This window comes from Myodes glareolus, chromosome 12, assembly GCF_982192425.1.
Source record: "Myodes glareolus chromosome 12, mMyoGla1.1, whole genome shotgun sequence".
NCBI lineage: Eukaryota > Metazoa > Chordata > Mammalia > Rodentia > Cricetidae > Myodes > Myodes glareolus.
The window spans coordinates 38,468,275-38,489,621 of record NC_142037.1 but is presented as its reverse complement, the minus strand read 5'-3'; the positions used below and the strand labels follow the sequence as shown (position 1 = coordinate 38,489,621).

At 44.0% G+C, this 21,347-nt stretch overlaps 1 protein-coding gene and 1 long non-coding RNA gene across 22 annotated transcripts in view; one reads left to right on the top strand and one right to left on the bottom strand.

Annotated features, from left to right (window-relative positions):
- Rcbtb2 (RCC1 and BTB domain containing protein 2) overlaps window positions 1-6,685 on the bottom strand; it is a 40,118-nt gene extending 33,433 nt beyond the window's left edge. For 5 of the 21 annotated variants that reach the window (XM_048422247.3, XM_087912211.1, XM_048422245.3 and 2 more), the window contains exon 1: window positions 5,464-5,605. The gene's annotated coding sequence lies outside the window, so the exon portion shown is untranslated. The other 16 variants (XM_085698715.2, XM_085698719.2, XM_048422264.3 and 13 more) reach the window with 7 other exon arrangements.
- Window positions 5,972-6,952, top strand: LOC125392459 (uncharacterized). Its single transcript, XR_007229533.2, has 2 exons — window positions 5,972-6,057; window positions 6,395-6,952. It is a non-coding gene; the product is annotated as an uncharacterized LOC125392459 (long non-coding RNA).
- Window positions 6,953-21,347: the final 14,395 nt, after the last annotated feature.

Here is a 21,347-nt window from a genome sequence, read left to right as displayed (position 1 = left end):
ATATAATACATATAATCCCCGCCTGTCCTTAGGAAGATCAGGAGTTCAAGCCCATCCTCAGCTATGTGGCCAGTTCAAGGCCAGCCTGTAAGGGGATAAAGTTAACCAATATTAAAACTGGAGCACCACCATTCTGACTTTGCTTTTACTAGAGACATGGGAATTTCATAAAACATTGATAATGATGATTCATAAGCAAAGATTTCTTCTGTCATTTTAAAAGTAAATCAGTGCTATAGGATGATGCATGCCTGGCAAGGAGAATCTGAACTAGGAAAAAAAGTGTTTAATATCAGTTATGTTAGGTGTTTTCTACCTCTGCTCTAAACTGGCTTCCAGACATCGCTGTTTTCTGCACAGGAAGGCAGTGTTTCTGGAGGGCATGGTGGAGGCTGATATCCATATTGGGACAAGCCTTCAGAGTGACAGAGTCACAGCATAAGTAGGCCCCTGTTAGGAGATGAGAGTGGGATGTCCTAGCTGTCCTACTGCAGGTCACATCACCGCTTCTGCCTCCTCCATCTGCTGTAGGGCTATGACTTGGCTCACGTATATATTCCATGGTAAGCTCTGCAGAATAGCTTCCGCTACATTTCCTCATTTAGTTTAAAGTAACAAAAATAACATTAAGGGGTCTCAAGATTTGATCTACAAGCCAAAATGAGAAAGGAAAACCTTCTCTCAGTGGAAGCTCCGTCCCCTCTCTGCCTTCCAGTCGGGGTTCCAAGCTCACAGCTGGACACTCAGGAGCCAACAGCTGGACACTTAAGAGCCAGCGGCTAAACACTCAGGAGCCAGCATTCCAGTGTTTGACTAGTAAGTCTTCAAAGCCAAATAAATATCAAGTAGGATCATCTGTTGTATGGTATTTTTTATTCCAGCTGTTTTCTTACATTTTTGGTTGTGAGCCTAGCCTTTAATGGCTGAGCCATCTCTCCAGTCCTCCAGCTGTTTTCTTAAACGTATATCATTTAATAATCTATTTCTAAGTTACCCTTGTTTGTATTTTGCCAGTTTTCTCTTACACTGTTAGTAACAACGCAGTCAAAGACTAGCAGACACAAGATAGTTTTTCTAACATGACAAACACATCCCATCTGAATCCTCCCAGAGAACAGGAGAATTCATGTCCCTGTACAAAGCAAAGAATAAACTGTACATAGACTGTTGGTGAGATAATCTGTACACTAAGTGTGTCCGCAACTCAGTGTGGCACACGTTACCTGGAAAGAAGTTCGGGCAAGGGAGCTAAGCTGATTATAGAACACATGTTCATTGGCCAAGTTACTGCCTGTATTCCCAGTGAGTGGAAAACAAGTATATAAAAGAACCAAACAGAAAACACAGTACTGTGAAGACAGGAAGATCCAGCTCTCAGGTGATGTGGAGAGCCATAAGAGCTAATAGGCTAGTTAACCAGAGGCTTCCCCATGCTGAGAGTTATCTATCAGAAGTGGTGCCAGCACTCGGAAGGCAGAGGCAGGAGGATCTCTGTGAGTTCGAGCTGGCCTGCTCTGCAAGAGATAGTTCTGGGACAGGTTTCAAAGCTACAGAGAAACCCTGTCTCATAAAACCAAAAAGAAAAAAAAAGTGGTCCCAGTAAAAAGTAAATGGGGGCAGTTTCTTCAGAGAAATCTGAGAGCTGTTTTTAAATTCAATTCCATGAGATCAGCTCTAAGTCATGCTTGAGGAACATAATGTGTAAGAAGTTTCCTTGTGATACATAAAGTGATGCTACTGACAAGTTCTCCCACCTGAGACACTCTCCTTAAGGAGGCAAAGAAAGGGTTAAGCAAAGTGGTGGGAGGGGCAACAAGGTATCAGTGTGTGAGGAAGCTGCAGACAAAGTAAATGTCAGTGGGGTCTCAAGCATGTTTGCTGAGTAATTTCAAAGTATCATTCTCTTTGGGTGGTGGTGGCACAAGCCTTTAATCCCAGCATTCAGGAGGCAAAGGCAGGGGGATCTCTGTGAGTTTGAGGCCAGCATGGTCTACAAAAGCTAGTTCCAGGACAGGCTCTGTAGAAACCTACAGAGAAACCCTGTCTCGAAAAATCAAAAAAAAAAAAAAAAGTATCATTATCATTCTTTTATCAGTGCAAAACTTGAGTTACAGGTAATATAAGTATATAAAATAATAAAACACAGCCTCAATTGTCACGTGCATTGGTTGTAATTCAGCTCCTCTTGAATGAGATGCTGGCAGTCCCAAATGGGAACGGTAGAACAAGAACACCTAACCAGCTGCTGGCTGCACTGGGTGCTTATAAACACAACCACACACAAGCCGCAGTCAGCACACCCCCAAAGGAAGCAGTGCTGCCTGATGCTTAGGAAAAGCAGTACACCGACTTGTGGGACACAAGTGGTTTCCAATTTCACGGTGAGGTTTGGGGTGAATCAGCCCACAGCAATGCTTTAGCAATCATCTTCAGATTACTGAGCCCAGCACCACTGATAAGACCGATAACAAAAATGTCATCTCCAAGTGGGCAAACCGTCAACATAAACTAAAAATAAATTTTACGTTGCTGCAGGAATGGCATGAACTGACACAAAAAGCCATTTGTAAGTCCATTTAAGATTTGATTTCTTATACATCCAATGTTTAAATAGATATTAATAGATGTGGTAACTATTATCCTATTAAAGACCCTGGCTCTACAACACTAATTCATGAACACAGTAGACCCTCTTGACCTCCATCTGTTTCCTCTTGGGAATCCTTTCATATACATTTGCTGTGATATAAACAACACTGCAGTTTAGCTACCATTCACTAGCACCTTTAGCTCAAAAATGTATGGGGGACAAACAATACATATTAACTCAGGTTAGGTTAGCAAAGCTGATGCTAAAAACACACACTTCGGTGTCAGACTGATGTTTAATAGTCTATTATGATTTCAATTTCCTGGAGATCATCATATTGTTAGACACGTGTTCCTTCCAGATAAGGAAATCTAGAAGGATCGAGAGGGGCAACTGATCTGCATTCCTACACGGACCGCCTGGTTTTCAGCCTTGAACAAAAGGACCTCAACTCTTCTCTGCCACCCTGACACTCCTGTTCCCCATCTCCCGTTCCTGGACAATTCTGGTTTGTAATAATGCCAAGTAAACTTTGAAAACAGCAGCATTCTAGTCTCAGAACTGTTAAAACTGAAATTAAATATGACAACCTCCTGTGGACAAAAGCTAATTAATAGAGTTCCCTCCGTCTATACCTCTACAGTAATAGCCTCTTAATGCTTGAACATGGAGTGTCTGTGGCCTACGTTGCTTAAATAAAAGACCTCCGAGGAGACACCTTTCCTAAAACAGGTTCTTCTCCATCGGTGTCTTTCCCCAAGTCCTCTACAGTCAAGGGCTGATGGCTGCTTAGATTTGTCTGGCTCATACAGAACCTCTAATAGAGATCACTGAATATCATGAAATAACATCAACTTGTCATTCCCATGACTCAATGTCAGAGGAAATTAAGAAGCTATGGCAGGGTACAGTAAGACAGGGTGAGGGGACTGCTGCGGGATCCAAAACCATCAGTACCACACTCTGTGAAAGCTCAAGTCACTTATGGAAACTGTCGCATGCATACGGGCAGGGCACATTCTCTTTCTATTTTCAATCGGACACAGAAGAAACACCTGATGTAAATGCTGTGTGGGTGGTATCCCTCCGGGCTTGGCGCCTGTAACCTCAGTGCTAGAGAGGCTGAAGCACGAGAATCCTAATAAGTTGTTTCAGGGCAGTCTGATCTAGTGAAGTAGAGTGAAATCATGTCTTAAAAGAAAAAAATAAAAAGTTGATATTCTTGTTTAGTTAATAATGATCGCCCCCCTCCCAAATTCTGTATGCTCAGTAAAAGTGTTTTCTTAATATTTCCAATTCAAGGTCTGTTAAATCTGTGGTTGCAGAATATAAGGTATGGCAAGTTGGCGCTATAGTTTTCTGAGTGCATCTATAGTGGTTATCTGGTTAGTCTCTCCTATGAGAAAGATTCTGGTCTCTTCATTAGCCGTTGTGAATTAAACCGAGAAATCCTGATACGTTCAGCTTTTACGTATAGAGGATGGTGATATCTGCCACAGTGGCAGAGCTGCAGGCCTCAGGACAGAGCATGCAAGTATTTCCTCCTAATAGGACATTTTCATTCCACCATAAATATCACGTTCCACAGTCACTGGGTTGTTAAAAACACAAGTCACCTCTGCACTCTCAATTCATATTCCATTTTCAGAGCATTTGCCACTTCCTCCCTGGCAAAATTATTAAATGTCGGTTGCTCATCATCTCTGACAAGAATGCAAGCACCAGAGAAAAGTGATCTTTTTATTCACTGCTAAACCCCCAAACACCTAGGATAGCATCTGCTATGAAATAAAAATGTCACACGAGTCCAAGTTCTGCACAAAGTCTCTCTAAAGGAAATTAGGTTTCAATCTAACTTTCACTCAGTTAGTTAACAAATACCTTGTAGGTAATGAGAGGGGCATACACAAGAGAACCATAGACCATAGACGTGGGTAACAAAGCCAAGAAGAGGCTAAAGGGTTGGAGAACCAGAGCAGGGGCAATTTTAGATGGGAATGTTCTCTCTGAAGTGACGCAGTTGTTTCAAGATGTAAAGTCCCCCGCCATGTGACCGTGGAACAAAGGCGCAGGCTCTGGAATGGTGGTCCACTCAGGAAGCTCCCAAACAGCAACAAGGCCTGCATGGTGGGAGTGTTGTGTTTAAGGCGTCATTCTAGTGGCTCTGCTACCTGGTAACATGCACGGGGCAGCTATTAATGAGAAACAAAGATGTTGTGTGACATTTCATCCAATGCATTCGGATTCTCCAAGCCGTTATTCTAGTCCAGACACCAAAATGTCTGCGCCAGCACATCGTACCAGACTACCAAGCACAGAAGTAACGGCATGGTTAGTCACTCCCCACAGCAGCCCCTGGCCTCTGAGTGAAACTGGCTTAACTACACGCTGTGCCCAGAAAGGTGCCAGACTTCACTGGGAAGAAGCAAATACAGAGGAACCCAACGACCATTAAACAGCTAACACAGAACATACGCGATCTTGCAAAGTTCCACAGGGCTGTTTGTGAACTCGATCACTTTTATTCGGCTCTGACAGGGATTAAGTCACTAAGCAACGGTTCTGGCAGGAGGGAAGATATTCTAATGGGCTTCTCCCTTTCAAATATCAGGCTTGAATGCCAAGGAATTGTGAATGGAGCTGAGACAGGATGGGTCCACACCTGGACGGGCCCACTTATGCACATCTCTTGTCCGCTATTTCCACCTAAACTTCAAGCTAGGACCTTCCCAACGTGGCCACATTGACTGTTTTTCACTATCGTCTCGTCAAGTGGCCTAAGGTAACCGAGCACCCGTTCAGGGCAACCGCCGGGTGTGCTAGAAAGCATCTTTCTTTTGTGTCCTTTGTAACAGTCTGGGTTAAATCTTTACCTTGTAAAGAACAACGGCAAAAAGTCGGCTCTAAACCTGTCTTCAACTCAGGCGGAAGTTCCATCTCCGCCAAGGAGGGGCACCGGGAAAGTTTGCAGCCTCTAAACCCCTCCACTTCCGGCCTAAGCAGAGCCCAACAGGCAGCAGGCTGAGAAATCTCAGGGCAGCTCCAGGCCTTGCCCGCCATCCCTCCACCTCGCGACCTATGGCCTGAAGCCTGAGGCGCCACTGAGTCAGCGAGGCGGTTCCGGGCGGAAAGATCGGGAAACGGGACTGCTAGCTCCCCGCGTGCTGGGAAGGAATGGAGACCCGGGGTCTAGCATCCACCTTCCTTCACCCCTCCCAGCTGGAAGCCGGAAGCCTAGAGTCGCTCCCTGGCTTGGGGCGACGCCAAAAATGGACCCTCGGCCTGGCCTGCACGCATGCGCAGTGCTACGTGGTCCCAGGGCCCCGGGGAAGGGACGTGAACCCAGAACCGCGCCACCGACCTCGCCCACGGGGCTCGCGCGTGCGCACCGCGGCCTCGGCCTGCGGCCTGGGTGGGATGGAGGCTCGCCCAGCCCCCGCAGCGGCTGCGCACCGGGCTGGCGCAGGGTGAGGCCTCCGCCCGTCCTTCGCCCCCGGGCCCGCCGCCCACACGCACGCTTACCTCCACGCCGCTCCGCTCCCGGGTGCAGGGATTGCGCGGCCGGGGCCGGGAACATTCGAGACTTGGCGCCTCCCCCTGAAGCGGCCCGGCTCGGCGGGCAGCGCTCGAGTTCAGCCCTGAGTGCGGGGAGGAGGGGGCCGCGGGGTGGGAGGGAGGAGAGTGCAGGGAATCGAGGGGAGGGGGTGCCGAGAGGAGGGAGGGGGGCTGAGCGCGGCACCCCTCCTCCCTGTGCAGCTTATCTTCTGTGGGGACCCTGTGCCCAGGGAACCTATGCCTCTCCAGTTCTAGGTGTTACAGGCGTTCATTTTCCTGCTTGCTGCGAAACAAGAGCCTGCGTGTGCTAGTCCAGTCTTACCAGATCCATCCTGGAGGCCGACCTCATTGTGTGGTGGTCGAGGACTCAAATCGGTCCGATTTTAAAATGAAGGAAATTCTGTCACTTGGGACGATGTGGAATGAACTTGAAGGATGTTAAGCAGAGTAGGCCCCGGAAGAATACTTACGGATCTCATAGAAGGACCGTTTAAAAAGTCTCACCAACAGAGTAGGGTGGGTGGTTCCTGGGACTAGGGAAAAAGGGACACTGATCAAATTTCAGTTAGGAGGCGCAAGCTCAAGAAAGCTACTGTACTACATGGTGGCTACTGTTACCAACTGCACACCAGAAATTTGCTGAGATAATACATAATTTTGGAACAGAGTCTCCCTAATAGCTCTCTAGGCTCACGCTCCATAACCTCTCTCCCCTCCTCCCCCTGCTTGATTTTTGCCATCAACGCAGTGTATGCATATATCAAAAAATTGTGCACTATAAATATATATTTGATTTTCAGTTGAAAATTTAAAAGAATCTCTTATTTTCTTGACTTCAGTTTTTCATGGTACATGATCTCGGCCCACTTAGAGGGGAGATAGTGGCGATCAGGCCCAGTTAGAGGGGAGATAGTGGCGATCAGGCCCAGTTAGAGGGGAGATAGTGGCTATCAGGCCCATAAGAGGTGGGGGGGCAGCTAGAGGGGAGATAGTGGCGATCAGGCCCATTACAGGTGGTGGGGGGCCCAGTTAGAAGGGAGATAAGGGTGAACAGGCCCATTAGAGGTGGGGGGCCCAGTTAGAGGGGATATAGTGGCGATCAGGTCCATTAGGGGAGAGGTGAGGCTGGGGCTCCTCATCCCAACACTCCTCTTTCACCCGTTGATCACGTGGTTTCTTTCCAGATGAGTCAGAAAAGTGGGTCAAATGATAAGGGCCTCAGCAGTGTAACTGCTGACTGGGCCACAGGATCCTCAAAGGGCTTTTTGGAAGAGGTCCGCATGATTCTGTCTTGAATAAGTTTACTGACTGGAGGTCAAAAGCTCAGTGTACGGAGAACACCAACAGTCCTTGAATTTAGTACAAAAGTGAGCTGGGCTTACAGAGAGGAGAAGATGGATTCCAGGTAATTTTAGAAAATGAAATCAAGACTAGATGTGGACGGTCAGAAATATTTGAACCGTGTTTCTCTGGACTCCAGATCTTTGCCTTTAAAATGGAGCACGAGTCTGTTTAATATTTCACATAACAGGCTGATAGCAAGCCCAACGAAGATTACATATATTTTTAAAAATCCTTAATAGAATATCAACGAATAAGATCCAACAATAAATACCCTGATGAAGACAGGGATTACTTCAATGGTATAAAAAAAAGATACAATAGTAAGAGTTGTTTTTGTTTGTGTGTTTGTATTTTTTTAACATAGTCCTGTTCTCCTGGAACTCGCTCTGTACACCAAGCTGGCCTCAAACTCAGATATCAACCTGTCTCTGCCTCCTAAGTGCTGGGACTAAAGTTATGTGCCGCCACTGACTGTTCTATGTAAGGCTTGAGTGCTGTGGAGTAATCCTTCTGTACACTGTGAAGATGTTGTTCTCATTGTTAATAAGAAGCTGATTGATTGGCTAGACAGGATTTTCAGGGCAGAGAGGGCATTGGGAGAAAGGAGGGCAGAGTCACCGGAGATGCAGAGAGAAGCAAGATGAATATGCTATGTTGAAGAAGGCACTGTTATTTGGCAGAGGGTAGATAAGAAATATGAGTTACTCTAAAATGTAAGGGTTAGTTAGTAATAAGCCTGAGCTATGGGCCAAGGGTTTATAATTAATAATAAGTCTTACTCTGGTTATTTGGGAGTGACTGCTGGGACACAGAGAAACTCTGACTACACTTGAGGAAGAAGAAAATATCCAGACCCCTCCCAGAAAGGGACATTGTAATTTCTTCTTCAGCTCTACTTCATTGTGTGTGCCTGAAACAGCAAGATACACAGAAAGCAGTCAAGTAGCCTCAGTCACTGGAGCAAATGCCCTTTAAATTTTGCAGAAACTTGTGGTCAGTGGTGTGCTCTAAAGTGGCCTTTCCCAGGATTGTCAGAGCAGGGACAAAGATGGAGGATGGGGTGCTGGCGTAGGCGTGAGCAGAGCAGGTTCCCAGGCAGGCGGGTCTTGGTTCTGAGTGTTGTAGGATGTTTATCGTACCATGTCGTAGCCTGATTTACACCACCTTAACATCACAGCCTGGTTCATGTCCTCCACTGAAACAATGGTTCTGTGTATGCTTTGTTGTTTCTGCACTTCCAGAGACTTCAGACAAGAGTGGACCAGTGTGGGGGAGGGGGCAGCCGGGAGGGGGTGGGGAAAATATAGCTCGATTAAAAAAAACAAAAAGAGAGAAAGAGAGGAGCAACTAGGCTGGGCTTCCCTAGATCCTCTGGGCAAACATCACCCAAACTGTTCCCACTTTGGGCCTGGCCTAACTGTACTTTGAAACCTAAAGGAAATGAACTGAAAAGATTTCAAAAATATTGGTAGAGTTTAGTGATTCCCAGTTCTGAAGGCAGCTTATAATTAGTGAGGACAGCTTAAACTACCAGGGGACAAGGCAAAGCGAGAAGCAAGGAGTCTAGTCTAAGATTAATCCACAACTCTAATAGAATGCTAGCAAAAAGTCGAGAATTACTTCTATATTTAAAAAATGTAACTGAAAGTGTAGCGTGTTAGAGGAAGACCTTTCTGGAAGACCGTCTATTCTCCAGCTTAACTATCTCACCGTTAGGAATTTTGTATGCAAACATGTAGAAGGCAGGTCACAGCAGCATTGTAAGTAGAGAACATGGTGTCTGCCCATTCAGGCTGCCATCATCCAATGCCTCAGTGTGGATAGTTTATAAACAGACACATATTGCTTACATTTCTGGGAGCCGAGAAGCCCACAGTAAAGGCATGGGAAGACCCGGTGTCTGCTAAAGGCTTGCTTTCTGCTTGATAGACAGCACCTTGGTTGTCTCCACGTTGTGGAGAGGTTAACACTGTCCTGAAATAGCTAAATGGGTGAGGGAGGTCCCTGGAGTCTGACCCCTTTCCCTAGGACTTCAGCACTTCTGAAAGGCCCACTCTGTAATTTTACCACATTGGGTATCAGGTTCTAACATATGAACAGGAAAGGACACTGCCATCCACGTAATAGCACTCGGGAAATAAGCTATATATTCTATAGCCCACTGTTTGAGTAAGTTAAAGCATGGCAGGTTAAAAGCTGCACTTTTTTAAATTAAAGAAAAAGTAAAAATATGTTAACATAGAATAATTGAAAGGAAAATAAAATTGGGACCCATTCAGCAGTCAGTACTTTGTGATCCACCTTGTTTTATTAGTGCTTTTTTTTAAAAGGGTTATTTATTATGGACACAATGTTCCTCCTGCATGTATACCTCCATGGCAGAAGAGGGCACCAGATCTCATTACAGATGGTTGTGAGCTACCATGTGGTTGCTGGGAATTGAACTCAGGTCCTCTGGAAGAGCAGTCAGTGTTCTTAACCTCTGAGCCATCTCCCCAGCCCCCTAATTAGTGCTTTCTTTTTACCATCACCATCCTCGTATGAAAAATTTTATCCATCTACCAATATTTCAGAGAATATATCTAAAAGATAAAGAATCTTACAAATTCTTATCAAATACACCATGCCCACAAAACCTTCACGAGTCCTGTGGCCATGCAACACTCTTTCAGAGTCTAAGTCCTCCAGTCCTTAGTATCACACTCTCTCAGCAGTTTGACTTGGGATTGAAACGAAGTCAGGCACAGAGATTGGGTTATAATCCTTACATCTTCCTTTTAATTCATAATTTTCCTTTCCTACCTCTTCTGTTTCATGCAGTTTATTAATTGGAAAAGTTAAGTTACTTGCCCCGAGTACACTCCCTCCATGCTCACCATAAATAAGTAGATTTAGAGTCTTGATAGGATTTATTTTTGCTTAGTGTTCATTCGTTTTTTTCCTTCCTTCCTTCCTTCCTTCCTTCCTTCCTTCCTTCCTTCCTTCCTTCTTCCTTTTCTTTATCTCCCTTCCTTCCCCTCTCTCTTTCTTTCTATCTCCCTCTTTCTTCCTTTCTTTTTTAATTTTTACCTCTCTCTTTTTTATTGAGCTCTACATTTTTCTCTGTTCCCCTCTGTACCTCTCCCCTCTCCCCTTCCCCCAAGGTCCCCATGATCTTTCTCTCTGGCAAGCTGACTTATTAGGCAGTAGTGACCCATTCCATCAGTGACATATAAGTAGGATTGTTTCTCCAACACTGGTAATTGTTTATGCTCAGTCTGTGCAGTCAGTAGATGCTGGGAATGGTAGTATTGAATTATTTCTGATTGACTTATGATCTGTAATACTTTCATAGAAAGAGAGCTGTCCTTCCTCAGTGATTTCCAGTCACCACAGAAAAAGCAGAAGAAGCTTCTGGTGCTTTCTCCTAATTTTCAAGCTTTCAAAATAATGAGTCACTCCACAAACATTCTCCAAGCATCATCAGCCAGGTTTGGAGGTGTTCAGTATTATTACAAATTCCTATACTTCACCCCCCCGCCCCGTCTCCTTCAGAGATCCCTGGCTTTTTTTTTTTTTTAGAAGTCAGCTGGGCATAAAGAAGAGCCCATAGCGTCTGAGTTGATTACACCAGGCCATTCTTACTTGACAATGTCTAAGGCAGACATGTGACTGGTGCAGACCATAGACCTATACCAGCAGGAAGTTCACAGGAGGCTTCTGAAGAGACACCCACCACTCACTGTGAGGAGCTACCATGGAAGAACGAAATGGTCCAGTGACACATGTGATGCCTATGTGTGGTGTGGAGCAATTGTCAATATTCTGTCAATTATATTTTAAATACACGCTGATTGGTCAGTAGCCAGGCAGGAAGTATAGGCAGGACAACCAGATAGGAAGTAGAGGCGGGTAAATGAGGACAGGAGAATTCTGGGAAGAGAAAAGCTTGGTACACAGTCCTGACCCCTGCCACAGGAGTAGCAAGATGTGACTGCCTTGCTGAATAAGGTACCAAGCCATGTGACTAACATAGACAAGAATAATGGGCTAATATAAGTTATAAGAGTTAATAAGAAACCTGAGCTAGTGGGCCAATCAGTTTATAACTAATGTAGAATTCTGTGTGATTTCATTGGGACTTAACGATTGTGGGAACCGGGCAGGACAGAAACCCAGACAACATATGTGCTCTGATGTTCTCCAGTACGGAGACCTCAACTGATTGACAGGGATGCCTTTCTGGTACAATACATACCATCACAATCACATACATACACTCAAACACAAATGTGTATACCAAATGTTTATACTAAAACCTGCTTTGCAATACAGTCACTTAAATGCCAAGAGCAGTTCTAGTCTACCTCACTGGTGAGGTGATGGCTAATTTCTTCTTCCCTGTATTTCTCTATAAAGTTTAAATTTTCATAGTGTGATAAATTTTTTAAAATACAGTTCCAAGTAATTCTTAATTATTTTGTGACTTGCCATATTTTCCCATCTACATAAGCTCTTGATGAAGTCCCTTTTTGCCAGGCATGGTGATACATGCCATTTCTGCCAGGACTCGGAGCAGAAGCAGGTGGATCTCTATGAGTTCAAAGCCAGTGTGAGCTACATAGTAAAACCCTCTACCAGAAACAAATAAAAGACTTTTTTATAAGTCCTTATCTGTCATACGTGATTTTCTCATAGTGTGATCGTCAGGCAGGAAATGTTTTACTTCTAGAGTCTAGCAAAATAGTTAGCTCCAGGTTCAGTGAGAAACCCATCTCAAATGTGAGAGAGCCATCTCAAATAATAACAAGTAGAGAGTTATTGAGGAAAAGACACAATGTTTACCTCTGGCTTCCTCACATGCATGAGTGGGCAAGTATACTGGAACACAAACACACACACACATGCACACACACATACGCACACATGTGCACACACATATACACACTCTCACGCGCACACACACACACACGTGCACATACACATACGCACACACATACACACACACTTATACTCACACACACATACACATTCACACACACTTACATACACACTCACACTCACACACACACACACACACACACACACGCACACACACACACACTGTCCACCACATACAAACGCAAGCCTTCCAGAATAAAACTTTTCTTTCTGTAGTCACGACTCTGAATGTAAGATCCTGCCAGTCACGCAATGACAAAGGACCCTGAATCAACATCGCCTGCCCCACATTCTAATAGCATTAGGACAGTTGCTGTGGAAAATTGAATGTAGCAGATTACTCTGGGCTCCTGGTTTTGGGGCTGAAGTTGGAAAATGCCAGAAAGACTGAGATGGGGGTGTTAAGACTGTTCCCGGGGATCTAGAGGATGGTATAGAGGAGAATGAGTGGGGGTAGGGAAGCAAACCAGAAATGGTTGGCGGAGTCCAGGTGAACCCGGGCTAATGACTTTGAGACAGAAAAGAGAAAATACTGATGAACCAGATACTTACTTATGTAGTCTATATAGCCTTTGCCTCTCGTTTTCTCAGAGCCCGACTAGACTCTTCACATAGCTGTGATATCTCAGCGGGGGCAGGAAAACTGAGAGCAAGCTTTCCTCTCTCCACTGCCAGGTCGGAGCTCTAGGGAGCAATAGCTCACACTCTAAGGCAGCCAGTATGCATGTGTCAAAAAAAAAAACAAAAAAAAACAAAAAAAAAAAACACTCCAGGCAGGTCAGCTGGAAAAAAACTGAAGGAAGGAGATTAGATTCTGACCTCCGTACGAGCACTATAGCATTCATTTTCCCCTTTCTCTTTCCTCCCTTCCATTCCTCCCAATCACCCTTGCTGCTCCCTCTCAAATTTATGATAGTGGTTTTAAGAATATTATCCCTGATATTTCTCCAGGGTATTTTTTGACCAACTTGAAAGAATTGTTATAAAATCGCGCGTAAGAGCTCACTTTTTAAGTTTAACTGTTTATATTTTTTAAGTAGAGACGTATATGCGTCCAAATCATCAGATTCTCCCTCACTGCCGCCCTCACTGCCCACTTACTTTCTTTAATTTCCTACAAAATGTTCTCGTGGGTGTAGCTACTCTCGTCAGGCTGCAAAAGCGAATTGTTAACAAAAATGAAAATTTCATTCATACATTGTGAAGGAACTTGTGCCTTGATTTATGAAATTTCCGTGAGCTGTAAATCAATCACAATCGTCCCAGCTCATTATCCGCTATTTGAATGTGCATCAAGGTTTTTAGAAGCCTTTCAAGACATGGCTAAGAGAACCTGCTGCTTCCAGGAAGGACCTGGGTTTGAAACCAAGGCTGGAATTCATAAATAGATGATTATCTATTAACTTATATTTCCAATGAACAGTGACTTTTCCTGCAGTAATCTTTGAGGTTTCATATATTTGTCATGTGTTTGTACGGTAAAATCCAAAATGAAAAGAAAATGTACGAAATGGTAGGGGATATTTGCTCAGTGTTTAGAAGGAACTAAAAATAAAATTAATTACAAAATCAGTTTAGCTGAGCAGGAACTTCCAGCTCCAGCCCCACCGGACAGTTTCTTTTCCCGGTGCCTAACTTTTGACACAAAGTGATTTCTTAGAAAATTAGGAAACAACCTTCTGCAAAGGAAAAAGGCCAAGTATTACACACGCGTGTGAATCAACACAAAGTGTTCTTATGCAGCTCTGAGCCTGTGCGCTCTGATAATATTAGTGAGATAAATCTACCCGCCCACCTGATGAATAGCAATAGGCATTACCTCCCGACTTACGGAGATAGAGATGTGACCTCTACCTCAGGAGTAAAACATGGATTTTAGGGCATGGATTCCTGGGCCATATGGTAGCCTTCACATTCCTTCCTTGTCCTACCTTCCAGGTCTCCGTGAAGTGATCCTAGAGTATTCTTGTGAGACTTCAGGAAAGAGACTTCCCATAGAGCTGGCTGTGTGCCCAACTTGGAACAGACTGCCTTGAAGTTTTATCAGGGGTAAAAGAGGCCTTTCAGAGGCTTCTCTCTAGCAGAAAAGCAAACAAACAAAAACCCAGATAAACAAAAACATTAAACATGACCAAACCACTCCTGCCTCAGCCGGTGTGAGTCTGGAGAGGTCACTGCAGCTTACCTGCAACCTGAGGGGAAGGCTGAAACTGTCTCCCCTCCAAATCAGCTACTAGAGCAACTCGCGAGACCACTTTGGCTCAAAAATGCCACCCCAGCTGATAGAATTGCAAGGGATAGGTCAGTCTGAAAGGGGAAGAGCCCCACAGGAAAAAAAAAATTGTTCAGATGCCATTGCTTACTGTGTCAAGTCAATCCCCTCTCCTGAGACTCCTATCTGCTGCTGTGTTCCCTCCAAGCTGGGAGTTGGAGTTGATACTTCAGCCCAAGTCACTGAAACCTTGGAACTAAGGCCTTGCCTCATTTACAGGGCTGAGTATCACATTTCCAAAGCCCTACTCTGAACTGATGACCTCAGGCATATCTCAGTGAAAGAAGGGACAGAAGGGACATTTTAATTCTTTTTATACTTTGGTATTTATACATGAGGAGGCTAGGGAAGAAGCTCACCTTTGTGAATTTCCTGCTTCACGTACACAAAACCCTGGGTTTGATCTCCAGCACCACATGCCCTGGCTATTAACATCATGCATAGCTACAATCCCAGTATTCAGGAGGTAGATGTAGGTGGATCAAGAATTCGGAGTTATCCTAGGCTTCTAATAGTTTGAGGGACTGGAGAGATGACTCAGCAATTAAGAGCACTGACTGCTCTTTTAGAGGACCGGGGTTCAATTCCTGGCACTCACATGGCAGCTCATGACTGTCTGTAACTTCAGTTCCAGGCTACCTGACACCCTCATACATATATACTTGCAAGCTAAACAGCAATCACATTTAAAAAAATACTAAAACAAACAAACAAACAAAAACAAGTTTGAGGACAGACTGGACTACATGAAACCCTATCTTAAACAAACAAATAACCAGGCACGCTGCTGTACACCTTTAATCCTAGCACTTGCAAAGCTAAGGCAGACAGATCTGTGTGAGTTCCAGGACAGCCAGGAGTACAGAGACAGACTCTGTTTCAAAAATAAACAACCAACTGAGTAGATAGATAGATAGATAGATAGATAGATAGATAGATAGATAGATAGATAGATAAAATCCAGGATAGGATAGTCAGGGGTGCATAGAGAAACTCTGTTTCAAAAATAGTAAACAAGCAAATAATAAAATAAATTTCCATGTGATTGGTCTGAGTTCCAAAGCTAAAGTTGGAAGAGAGACTATTGAAAAGCCCTAGCTCTGTCTTCTCCAGCTGCCTGGCTGGTATGTGCAGTGATTTCTGAGCTAGCCTCACGAGGGAAATGGTTGTTGATTCTCCGGCAGGAGATGTCTAGAGCAATATAGGGAAGAAGAAAGGAAGAAAGGAAGACTAGGTAACGTAGAAATCCGTTACCGGTCAGCAGTTCACACTGGGGCTGACAACCAGGCAGGACCTTTATTATTAAGAAACCAAAAGGTTGAGAGGGTTGGTGCAGAAGCTCTCTAAGTTAAGGCCAGCCAGAGGAAGAAAGTGAGCTGCAGGCCAGCCAGGGCTTCATAATAATACCTGTCTTTAAAAATAACAACAGTGACGAGAACCCTGGAAGATGTGACACTGGCCAGTGTCCCTCTCTGCTCTCTCTTATAATTCCTGCTGTCCGCGTGGGTCTGGTAGGGACTTCTTGTGGAGTTTGATTAGCTGTGGCAGTGTCACCGTGTGTCCTGGAATTCTTCCTCTTTTCTCAGCATTTGTGACCAAAGCTCTTACTTCTGCTAAGACCAGCATCTACCTCCCACTGACCAGAAGGTCCAGTACCCAGTCTTCCAGGTTCCCACACCTCACATGGTTCTTTGTCCTTCTCCTCCTGGGACATACCTTGAACCAGTTCGTGACTCAGATAAACCTTCCACATCCGCTTTAAAGTTCAGAGGTATTCCTCAAGAATGCCACTGGCCCCTCCCCGATCAGTGCCTGAAAGATGGGTACCTTCCCACGGCAGTGCTTAGTGAAAATGTCCTTTTTAATAATATATATATTTAAATATGTATTATAGGAGCAAGTGGTGTTTATGGGGGTCAATTTTATGTGTCGAATATGTAAGGTATATTGTGAGGCTGACAATCTCTAAGTGCATTGTGAGATTTTTCCATTCTGATTTGTATTTCAGTATTCTGGCCCATGCAGAGAACACTCTCTTTAGATTTGGGCTTTTCTTAATCAGAAATGGAAGGATAACATTTTAGGTCAACACACAAACGCTCAAAGACATGAAAGTGGGAGGGCACTATTTGGGAAGAAGAAGGGGTTCAGTGGATGAAATTATGGGATGTAGATGGCTGAAATGTGTTAGAGCCCGTGGGCCCCAACATAGATAACTATTTTCTGTAACTGGACTGGTACAGAGCCGCAAGGAATAACCAGACACAGCTTATATGGTCATCACGGAAGGACATCTCAGGGTTCACAGCTCCTGAAGATCTCTCGCATTTATTATCCAAACAGCTTTTATATCAACACATAAACTGAGCAGGAAAATACACCAGACCTGTCTCCTAGGTAACCAGGTGAATGGTGTTTTGTCACCATCTACCTGTCTGCTGTGTCTGCTATTTGAATCAGCATCTCTATAAGGCATCCTCCAAATTACAAAGAAAGGAGCAACAACATCCTGACCCTTTGTTAGGCAGAGACAGCCTGTCTGCAGGGCTACATGATCACCTCAGATGGGGCCTATGGCTTTAGCGCCTGGCTGCCACACCATATAGAAATATGGGCCTACAGAAATGCATTGTAAAAATTACTGAATGGATGAAATGAATTTTTTTGTGTGTGTGCTGAGTCTCTTTCTGTCACTTTTTATTGAAAATAGATTATTCTCTAAAGCAATACATCCTGACCACAGTTTCCTCTCGCTCCATTCCTCCCAGACCCCCTACCAACTCCCCTCCTTCCCCGACCCAGGATCCACTACCCCTTCAGAAAAAAGCAGCCCTCCAAAAGACGGCAACCAAACAACAAAACAAAATCCAACAATACAAAGAAAAAGCCCTTACACTAAAGCTGGACAAAGCAACCTAACCAGAAGAAGAGTCCCAAGACAACCTGGTGCCAACCTCCGCAGCGCTTGCTGCTTCAGTCTCTGGGAGTCCATGGGAATTCATGTGAACCCTGCTTAGTTGTTTGAGTGGGCCAGGTTCTCCTGGTGTCCTCCATTCCCTCTGACTTCTACAATCTTTCTGCCCCTCTTCTTTGGGATTCTCCGAGCTATGAGGAGATGAACTCAATGGAAACCTCCAATTTAGACTCTGTCTCCACATAATGTCTGGCTGTGGGTCTTTGCATCCGTTCCCATCTGCTGCCAGAGAACGCCTCTCTGATGACTACTGGACAAGACACTGATCTTAGGTATGATGGTTTGAATAAAACTGCCCCCAGAGGCCCATAGGAGGTGGCACTCTTAGGAGGTGTGGTCTTGTTGGAGGAGGTGTGGCCTTGTTGGAGGAGGTGTGTCACTGGGGGCAGGCTTTGGGGTCTCAGATGCTCAAGCCATGCCCAATGTGGCATTCTTTTTCTGTTACCTGCGGATCAAGATGTAGAACTCTCAGCTGCTTCTCCAGCACCGTGTCTGTCTGCTTGCTGCCACACATCCCTCCATACGATAATGACTAAACCTCTGAGCTGTAAGCCAACCCCAATGACATGGATTCCTGTATGAGAGTTGCCAGGTCATGGTGTCTCTTCGCAGCAACAAAACCCTAACTAAGACGCTAGACCTCTGGTTTAACCAGTCTCAGGTTCCTGAGCATCCAAGCAGTCTCCAAAATAGGCTCCCTCGCATGGAGTGGGCCTCAAGATAAATCAGACATCGGTTGACCACTCCCAAGAGTCCTGTTGTCACCACTGTCCCAGCACATCTTGTAGGCAGGACAGATTGTAGGTCAAAGGTTTTGTGGCCGGATTGATGTCCAGGTTTCTGTTTGGTAGCCTGTAGAGTGCCTTCCTACACCAGAGAGATATCATAGGGATAAAGGCTGCGTGCAGGCACCAGCTCGACCTTTCCAGGTTCACTGAGGTGTGAGGGTGTTGTCCTTGGTAGTGGGACCCCGCTGTCAGTGTCTAGAGAGCCACCCTTTGTCCTAGCATCAGCTTGGGATGTTTGGAGATCTTCACAGGACCCCTTATCTAACAGCTCAACCAAATGCAACCCAGTACTGCCACTGAGAGCCTTGCCTGGCTATAACAAACAGCCAGCTCAGACTCAGTACCCATCACCGCTAGGAGATCCTCATCAGGATCACCCTCATAGATTCCAGGGAGTTTGTGCCTTCTCCACCCCTGAAATGCCTCCTGATTGGAACTGTCCCTCCTGCACTCTCTCCTCCCATCCCATCCTCCCCCACACACCTGATCCCTTCTGCCCCCATTCCCACCTTCCCAGAGTCCACCTGCAAAATCTATCCTGTTTCCCCTTCTCCAGGAGATCCATGCAACCCCACTAGGGATGGGGGCTGGAGAGATGGCTCAGTGGTCAAGAGCACTGATTGCTCTTCCAGAAGACCTGGGTTCAATTCCCAGCACCCACATGACAGTTTATACCTGTCTGTAACTCCAGTTTCAGAAGACTTGATACCCACAGCAAAATACCAATGCACATACAATTTTTAGAAAAATTTAAAAAAGAATTGTGCTGGAATTTTGAAGGGGATTTTATTGAATCTGTAGATTGTCTTCCGTGGGAGCATCATTTTTGTTATGTTAATCCTGCCAATCCATGGACATGGTAAATCTTTATGTCTTCTTATATCTTCTTCAATTTCTTTCTTCAAAACCTTGAAGTTCTTGTTACGTAAATTTTTCACTTGCTGGGTTAGAGTTATCCCAAGGTATTTCATATTATTTGAAGCTATTATGAAAGGTGTTGTTTCCCTGAGTTCTTTCTCAGTCCATTTATCATCTGTGTATCAGAGGACTGCTGGTTTTTTTTTTTTTTTGAGTTAATCTAGTATCCAGCCACTTGGCTGAAAATGTTTATCAACTGTTGGGGTTCCCTGGTAGAATTTTTAGGGTCACTTGTGGATACTATAATACCATCTGCAAATAATGGTACTTTGACTTCTTCCTTTCCAATTTTCATCTCCTTAATTTCCTTTAGTTGTCTTATTGCTCTAGCTAAGACTTCAAGTGCTAACTAGAATAGATATGGAAAGAGTGGAACTTTGTCTTGTTCCTAATTTTAGTGGAATTGCTTTGAGTTTCTCTCCATTTATTTGGATGTTGGCTATAGACATGCTTTAAATTGCCTTTAATATGTTTAGGTATGTCCCTTGTATACCTAATGTCCCCAGGGCTTTCATTATGAAGGAAATTGTATTGGAGTTTGTCAAAGACCCTTTCTGCATCTAATGAGATGATCATGAGAATTTTTTTTTCAGTTTGTTTATATGGTGAATTATGTTTATTGATTTTTGTACATTGAATCATCCCTGAATCTCTGGGATGAAGCCTATTTGTTCATGGGAGATGATCTTTTCGATTTGTTCTTGAATTTGATTTTCAGGTACTTTATTAAGTACTTTTGGATCTATGCTCATAAGGGAAATTGATCTGTAATTCTTTCTTGTTGAATCTTTATGTTGTTTGGTTATCAGGGTAGCTGTGGCTTCATAAAATTAATTGGGCATGGTTTCTTCTGTTTCTATTTTCTGGAATAATTTGAGGAGTATTGTTGTTAGCTCTTCTTTGAAAACCTGGTAGAATTTTGCACTAAAACTATTTGGCATGCGGGCTTTTTTTGCTTGGGAGACTTTTCATGACTACTTCTATTTCACTGAGGGTTATAGGTCTATTTAAACTGAACTTGTTTTAACTTTGGTAAGTGGTATCTATCAAGGAAATTGTCCATTTCCTTTAGATTTTCCAATTTTGTGGAGTGTAGGTTTTTAAAGTATGTCCTGATGATTCTCTGGATTTCCTCCATGTCCATTATGCCCTGTTACGTCCCCGTTTTCACTTCCAACTTTGTTAATTTGGATGTTTGCTCTCTACCTTTTAAATAGTTCAGATAAGGGTTTGTCTATTTTGTTGATTTTTCTCAAAGACACAACTCTTTGTTTAATTGGTTCTTTGTGTTGTTCTCTTTGTTGATTTTACTGATTTCAGCTCTGAGTTTGATTATTTCCTGCCATCTACTCCTCTTGGGTGAACCTAGTTTTTGTTCTAGAGTTTTTCAGTGTGCTAGTAGATTGCTAGCATGAGGTTGCTCCATTTTTTTTTTTAATGTATGCACTTAGTGACATGAACTTTCCTCTTAACACCACTTTCATTGTGTCCCGTGTGTTTGGGCATGCTGTGTATTCATTTTCATTGCAGCCTATAAAGTATTTAATTTCTTTCTTATTTTTGTCTTGACCCATTTTTTATTCTGTAGAAGGTCATTCAGTTTCATGAGTTGCTTTCTGTTGTTTCTGTTGTGGTTGATATCCAGATTTAATCTGCTATGATCTGATAGGCTACATGCAATTATTTCAATTTTCTTGAATCTGCTGAGACTTGCTTTGTGTTGAACATATGGTCAGTTTTTGAGAACTTTCATGAGGTACTGAGAAGAAGGTATATTATTTTGTGTTTGGGTGAAATGTTCTGTAAATGTCTGTTAGATCCAGCATTTTTCTGTATAGTCTTTGTCTGGATGGCCCACCCATTAGTGAGACCGGGAGCTAAAGCCTCCCGCTATCGGTGTGTGAATTAACATGTGAATTAAGCTGTAGTTGTGGGTTTTGTTGTTGTTTCAAAATAAAAGTGAGTTTCCTTGTGTTCAGGGATAAT